This window comes from Chrysochloris asiatica, unplaced genomic scaffold, assembly GCF_000296735.1.
Source record: "Chrysochloris asiatica unplaced genomic scaffold, ChrAsi1.0 scaffold00331, whole genome shotgun sequence".
NCBI classification, from domain to species: domain Eukaryota; kingdom Metazoa; phylum Chordata; class Mammalia; order Afrosoricida; family Chrysochloridae; genus Chrysochloris; species Chrysochloris asiatica.
In genome coordinates, this window is record NW_006408849.1 from 792,564 (window position 1) to 798,912 (window position 6,349).

At 46.3% G+C, this 6,349-nt stretch overlaps 1 pseudogene; it reads left to right on the forward strand.

Annotated features, from left to right (window-relative positions):
- The first annotated feature begins 760 nt into the window (after nt 1-760).
- LOC102827243 overlaps nt 761-6,349 on the forward strand; it is a 73,671-nt pseudogene continuing 68,082 nt past the window's right edge.

Sequence of the window (6,349 nt, forward strand, 5' to 3'; positions counted from 1 at the left end):
TCAGTTCCCACGACTAGAGCATCCAGAAGGGTTCCCAGGAGAAGCAGGAGCTGGGTGGATGCTTTGAAGACCAAGTAAGCAGCCTAAATGTGTGGTCCAGTTGGAGGTACCCATTGATCACGTGACCTCAGAGTGTCACAGTTCTTGGTCTGGTGGGATAGGCTACCCAGGGCTCTCCCTCACACCTGGGAGGCAAGAGGTGGGAGCTTCCATTATCTCTGCCACACCTCGACTTGTCACTCTGTGCTGCATTTCAGACTTGCGTATGGATGGGAACAAGAAACTGATGAGAACAGACAAGTGTTTTTTTGTGGAGTAAGTGTCTCTGTAGAAACTATCATTGATCCTCTTGCTTTTCCTTGTGATTTTAAAAATGATAGTAGTAGTATGCTCACCAATGGAACTGGGAAGCTGTGGAAAGAGCAGCTGCAGATCTTCTGCTGCATTTGTGTGAATTTTAAAATGTCTTCTTAACAAGTCTTTTTTGAGCTATGAAGCTACAAGACAATATTTCTTGCATAGATCACAGTGGATTTTACAGATAATGGTAAAGAAAAGGCTTTGATGCCTGTCTTTCCAGACAGGAAGACTGGAGGTTAGAATATCCACTACAGGGGCCCAGTCCCCAACAAGCGTTAAGAATAAGCCTTCTCGTACCCGTGCAAGGGGATTTCCCTAACCAGGGAGGTTGTCCCACAGTTCAGTGTGTCTGTGTCAAATGCTTTCTCCTTTCCTCTGCAGCCACATCAATAAAAGATCCATGTATTTAGACCCACGCCTGGTGTTTACGGTGGATGATAATCCAACCAAGCCAACCACATGGCAGAGATATAATGGCAGCACCACCTCCATGGAAATGCTCCAGGACCGAGACTTCACCGGCAAGGTGGTCGTTGTCACTGGAGCCAACTTGGGAATTGGTAGGCTTTTGTTATCATTTCACTGTGAGAGAGGGCATGGTGTCTGTGGACCCCACGTAGGGCTCATTCAGTGAAACTGGTGTAGTGAGTCTCTAATATCTAGCCCTCGTCAGCTGTTTCACTGGAAATCGTGACCTCCTTTTCAAGTCCTGGTGTTAGCCTGGAAGGCGGTACAGGAGCCACCCTTGAGCTCCCTGAAAGTGGGATGCTCAGCACAAGGTGGGGACTATTTTGATATTCAGGGAGTAGAGAGAGCAGGCTCAGCCTGAGGTTTTGACCTGGTCTGTGAGGTGTGCAGATCTATTACCATTACCTGGATTATTCAAACCCACATTGATTGGTAATGGACCAAAGTCATATGCTGACTTTGGTTTCCATTGGTTCCTAAGAATGTCATTTTCCTGAGTGAGAAGGATCTTGTTTCTGTATACAATTGGAGAATTTATTAGTCCTTGCCATCACCTCTAAGAGAACCCTCTCACTTGCTGGGGTTTTGTCGCAGTGATGACTGTGAGGTAGATGACTCGAAGGGTTTCCTTCCTCCAGCAGGTCCCATGGCATCCAGCCCTGGTAAAGAGGCTAAGGCAAAGCAGCGGCACCACAACTCTGCTTTGACTTGTTTGGACCCATTTACATCAGGATATCAGTTGCGTACAGCCAACTGCTTTTAGTTAGGGTATGCATCTTTAGAGTGACTTAGGTATACACATGACACTGCATGGAACGATCTTCTGTCCAGGGCCCCTGGTGGCGCTGTGTGTAAGGCGTTGGGCTGCAAATTACAAGGTGGGCAGTTCAAACCCACCACTTGACTCTAATCAAGAAAGACAAGGCTGTCTGCCCCCGTAAAGGTTCATGGTCTTGGGAACTCTGTGTAGTTCTTCTGTGTCCTGTGGGGTCTGTAGATGAGTTGGAAGTGGCTCAACACCAGTGGGCATGGTCTTCTGTCCAGCCCTCCATCTGTGTGCAGTCACTGAGGTCCCTGTGCTCTGTCCTCACCCCTTCCTGCATCCTCTCCCTCTCTCCTTGCCCTGCCTGCCTTCACTTTGAATGGCCCTTTCTTCAGTTCTTCAGAAACATTCCCTGCCTCGTCAGGGAGGTACCGAAGACAGCAGGCTTCTCTGAAGGCCTGATCATTGTGCAGTGCAGGGTCAAATTCAACATGCTGCAGTCCCAGAGCACAGCTTTTGACTGCACTTGTCTGTCAGGATAAAGAAGCAAAGGGTTTTGTTTTGTTTTGTTTTAAAAGATTTATTTCAAATCAACTTTCAGTCTGCATCCTGAACTCAATATGTAGACTCCAGTCACCTGAACCTCTGCATTGGGAGAAATTCTCTGTAGTTATTGTTGATGTCAGAACTGCTGGTGGTCTATGCAAAGAATGGCCTACTCCTCAGTCATTTAAGAAACCATTATTATATAGTATACTCTGTCTAGTTTGTTGACTTCCTGGGTGGCTCTGTAGGTTTAGCACGAGACTGCGAACCACAAGGTAAGCGGTTCAAATCCACCTGCTGCTTCTTGGAAACTCTGTGCAGCATCACTATGACTCAGAATCGACTTGATGGCACTTAACAACAACAAGAACAACAACAGCTGTTATGGTGAAAGTGTCGATGGGCACTCTCGTGCAGCTGTGAAATCTGTAGTCTTGGAGCTTTCTCCTTTCTTGGAAGCGGACCTCGCTGAAACCAAACCCATCAGTGTCCATTTTTGAGCATGCCATGTCAGTATCTCTGGTGGTGCCAAGCCTGGTTTGCAGATCTGTTATTGGCAAAGTTTCTGTTTTGTTTAAATTCTTGGGTTTTCCAATGGTGAGAATCTCTTGGTTGTAGAAGGGAAGAAGAATGAACTGGCAGAAAGGGGCACACTTGTGGGTTTGACTAGGACATTGCCTCGTTGGAAGTGGCTTCGGAGCCAATTTGCTGATTTCTGTCTGCCCGTGGTTTTAGGTGATACAGGGCTGTATTTGGAATTGTTGATGTTTGATATCACTGAGGCAGTTGGAGGGGAAAGTTCTTAATTTAACTCACAAAGGTCTAGGTGATTCTGGAAGATCCAGGGGAGATTCTGAGGACATATCTGAATAAAGCGCTCTGCCTTCATGGAATATTTTGGTTTTGCTGCCAAGATTTGTGCTCAGATTTTCTTGTTGACAGGGCAGCTCTGTCGATCACCTAGGGCCTGCCAGCTGATTTTGTAAATTCAGTTTTATTGTAACACGCCAGGTCCCCTTCCTCCCATTCTGTACGTGACTGCTTTGGTGACACCAGGAGGGTTGAGTAGTTAAGCAGAAGCCATTTGTCCTGCCAAGCCGAATGCCTTTGTTGTCTGGTCCTTTAGAGATGTTTGCACTTGGTGATATTGCCGCACTGAGAATCAGTACACACTAGCATTCTCTAAAGAGACCACAGAGCCAAAATCACTGCTGAGGGGGTCCCACCAATACCCTACACCCCTTGTCTCCACTCTAGTCACCATTTTCTTAGGGAGCTGCCAGGCCTAGGATGTTGGCTCCTCAGAAACTAACTCTTCTCTCCGTGACCTTTGTTTGACCAGCTCTGTGAACCAGAAGAACTTGCTAGATTGAAAGCTGGAGATTACGGACCTCTCTCTGTGGTGTGCAGCGTCTCACTATCCTGGGGGAAGCCATCTCTGCATCCAGAGCTCCCATGGCCCGGAACCTGAAGTCCAGAGTGGTGACCAGTAAAGGTGAGGGAGGCCTTCATTTCTGTGTGTGTCCCCTAGCACTGAGCAGGGAGGGGCGGGCGTCTCAGGACTCTGGAGTCGGCTGTTTGGTGGCCCAGACTTGGTCGCGATGGAGATGCCTTCCACACATTGACTGCTTGACACAGACCTTGCTGTGAAAGCTCAAGAGGAGGACTTGTAGGCGAGGGGGTTTCAGCCCATGGAGAATCCGCACGCTCTCTTCTAGACTAAGCCTGGCCATGCAGCTGATCCGGTGATGTGTGTAAAGGGGACAGTGTGTCATGCTCACCAAAGACAGGAGTCTGCTCTCCACCCAAGTGAGGGTGCAGTGGGACACAGCCCTGCACCCGGGCTTTCGTTGGTGGGGATGTTTGTTGGAATCCTTACAAATGGTGGTGGAGCGAGAGAGGTTTAGGGTCATATCTAGGGGATGAACTCTAGGTCAACCATCTTCAGATGAGATTTCGTCAGGCCAGCGTTTGGTGGTAAGGACAGAACAACTTTCTTCTGCACATCCAGTCTTAAGCCAGTAGTGGTTAAAATTTAATTTTCAGTTCCCTCTCAGAGTTTGTTGTTAATGCCGCTGAGTTAGTTCTGGCTCATAGTGACCCTGTATGGGTTTCTGAGGAGCAGCTGGTGGGTGGGTTTAAATTGTAGACCTTGTGGTGCACAGTCCTGTGCTACTCCTACAGTGCCACACCAGGTGGCCTCTAAGAGTTTCATCTGGATGAAAAAGCCCTTTCAAATCTTTTGGGCTCTACCACCTGTTGTGTCTTGAAATCTTAAGTGAACAGAGGACCTGTTGACATTTTCTTCTCCTGAAGAAAGCATGCTGGCCCCTGAGGTATCTTTCAGGAAAATGTATTTCAGGGTTGGCATCACTTACAATGAAAAGTTGGTGTTTACATTCCAAAGGGCTGCTACAGGCATTCTAATAGTATTGAAATTGATCACTTTTGAGACCTGAAACATGTATCACCCCTGAATGTGTTCTGCTGGACACAAAGTGAAAGTATCAGCTCTCCATGCAGAACATCCCAGAATGTTATCATAAGATAAGGGTGGTCTGGTTTAGAGAACCCACTTATGAAAACTTAGGGTGTTGGAATGACAGGCTCGTGGTTGAAAGTGTTCTGGACGGTGAATTCCAAGCTGGCGAGTCTGAGCTGAGCTGCCATAGTGGGCTCTCCTCACGAGGAGACACGTTTTCCTTCCTAGGGCCTTCTACTCAGCCCTCCCCAGTGTGAAGCCAATACCTGCCTTTCCACCTCCTGTGTTTTGCTTTCTTTTCCATACCCAAGTGTTAGTGACTTCTGCCTCCCCGCCAAAACTGTCCTAGGCTCCTTTTCACTTCTTCCCAAAGATTCTATAAATCCAAGGCTGTGTTTATATTTAGTCTTTTTCTTGGGTAAATACATTCTTATGGGATCGTTACACTTGGGACCCAGAAATGCCTGATTACAATTTCCTTTTTGATTACTGACAAGACCTAACCTAGTGAGATTGTGGAATTTGTCTTCTTTTTGAGAGCCTAGTGCTCATTAAGTAGAGGGGGAAAAGAAACCTAAAAATAATCAAAATTGCATCTTGGAAATTAGAAACTCTAATTTTATAGTACAAACATTTGTTGCTGCTTCTCTCTTATCCTAAAATATACCCACATATTAGAAATACAAATGATTTTGAGAAATATTCTGTTCTGAGAAAATGTCGAGATTTTCTTCACATATTGGAAAACGTCCTGGAATGGCACTGTGTTCAAATAGACAATGTTTGCTTTAAGTGCCGTGGAGTCGGTTCTGATTCACAGTGACCCTGCATAGGGTTTCTGAGGCCGTAAATCTTTGCTGCAGCAGAAAAGCCTCATCTTTCACCTGCAGAGAAGCTGGTGGGCTTGAACTGCCCTGTGGTTTGCAGTCCAGTACTCATCTACAGAGCCACTGCACTCCCCCAAATTGGAAACTGGTACCTTACAATGAAAGTAAGCAACCTGTTTCCATTGAATGATTGACTATTGAACGTGGCTGGGAGTGACAGGATGAAAGTGTTATTTCCGGAGCTCCATCATCTAAGGAGACCCCAGAGTCACATGCTCTGCTGAGCCCTCATTATAGTTGGATTGGTGGTGTTAATTCCCATCATTTCTGTTCCGACTCATACATAGAAGCTCTTTAGAGGGTTTCTGAGGAGTGGCTGGTGAGTTTGAACTTCCAACCGTGTGGCTAGCAGTTTAGTGCTTATCCTACAGCGCCACACTAGGACTCCATGAATTGGCAATACATGTCAAAATGATATTTTAAAACATGATATCTAACATAACAACTACAGAATGACATACATGGCAGCATCAACCTGAACTCAGTCGACAAATGAAAGAGTCAAGCACAGAATAAAATTATAAGAACAGAGGTTCTGGGAGGTCAGACTATGATCAAAACAATTACATTGTGAAAAAAGGTAAACACAGAAGAACAGAGATCCAGGTGGTGGGAAGGTCAGGTAGACTACTGGATAAAATAGACTATCTTAAGTGGAGGGAAGAACTAATGGAATATAAGGTAACCACAATGGGTTTGGGGTGGGGGTTTATTTTGGGTGTTGGGGAGGGCAATACAAGAAGGTAGGAGGAGGCAGAAGAACAAGATAGATAGGGGAACACTGAGACAGGTTTGCATGGCCTAGTGGGACAGAGGTAAATAGTGATGCATACTCAACCTTGG